This window comes from Amaranthus tricolor, chromosome 11, assembly GCF_026212465.1.
Source record: "Amaranthus tricolor cultivar Red isolate AtriRed21 chromosome 11, ASM2621246v1, whole genome shotgun sequence".
Taxonomy (NCBI): domain Eukaryota; kingdom Viridiplantae; phylum Streptophyta; class Magnoliopsida; order Caryophyllales; family Amaranthaceae; genus Amaranthus; species Amaranthus tricolor.
In genome coordinates, this window is record NC_080057.1 from 12,490,176 (window position 1) to 12,491,771 (window position 1,596).

A 1,596-nucleotide genomic window follows, 5' to 3' on the forward strand; every position below is an offset into this window, starting at 1 on the left:
ATAGTAACTTTTAATCACAACATAGTATCTTTTTCCAAGAACATAGTAGCATTTACTTTTGCGACAAAAATTTTACAAAATTAAAAAAAGAAAACAGTAACGATACATAGTCATAGTAACCATTATTCATAACATAGTATCTTTTTCTAAGAACATAGTAGCATTTACTTTTTGCAACAAAATTTTTCCAAAATTAAAAAAAAGAAGACAGTAACTATATATAGTCATAGTAACCTTTAATCATAACATAGTATCTTTTTCTAAGAACATAGTAGCATTCACTTTTGCAATAAAGATTTTCCAAAATTAAAAAAAGGAAGACAACTATATATAGTCATAGTAACCTTTAATCATAACATAGTATCTTTTTCCAAGAACATAGTAGCATTTACTTTTGCAACAAAAATTATCCAAAATTAAAAAAAGAAGACGGTAACTACATATAGTCATAGTAACCTTTAATCATAACATAGTATCTTTTTCTAAGAACATATTAGCATTCACTTTTGCAACACAGATTTTCCAAAGTTAAAAAAAGAAGAAAGTAACTATATATAGTCATAGTAACCTTTAATCATAACATAGTATCTTTTTCTAAGAACATAGTAGCATTCACTTTTGCAACAAAGATTTTCCAAAATTAAAAAAAGGAAGACAGTAACTATATATAGTCATAGTAACCATTTATCATAACATAGTATCTTTTTCTAAGAACATAGTAGCATTCATTTTTGCAACAAAAACTTTTCAAAATTACAAAAAAAAAAGACATTAAATATGCACAATCATAGTAACCTTTAGTCATAACTTAGTATCTTTTTTTTGAAGAACATAAAAACATTACCTTCTGACAATTCTTTTTCATTGTTGGAAGTTTTTGGTGAATCTTCCATATTAAGCACTTTTTGTAAATCTCAATCTGAGTCTGTTAATCAAAATTAACAAAGAAAACGAAAATGAAAATCTGACTCTGAGTTTTGAAGATACATAAATCCTAAAATGTAAATCTTCAATTAGCATACCTTAATTCAAGGGAAGAACAAGATTCAAATCAAGATCTAAGTCTGTAAATCAAAATCAACAAAGAAAACGAAAATGAAAATCTGACTCTGAGTTTTGAAGATACTAAAACGAAAACGAAAATGAAAAACTAAGAAATCAATCAAAACAAATCTGAATTTATAACACGTACACGTAAGAAATCGAAAACAAGTGAAGATTTTTGGTAGACTAAGAAATCAAGAGAAGAGGAAGATTTTCGCAGAAGAAAACGAAAACTAAGAAATGAATCAAAACAAATCGAAAATAAAAAGTATAAAATGGTAAATTTCTAATTTGCATACCTTAATTCAAGAGAAGAGGAAGATTTCGCAGAAGAAATAGAAGGTTTTTCGACGGTTTTGAAGGTTTTTCGAAGAGTATAGCTTGGAAGAGAAAGGCGCTCTTGTTCTTCAAAAAAACCGAATCAGCATTTTTTTTTTACTTGTCCTATTTTTCTAGCTTTATATCCAGACCATTAGATCTTTGAGAAATCGACGGCTCAAAATCCTTCTCACCCTTCTCATTTTCATACCCCTTCTCATTGGAACCCTCCCC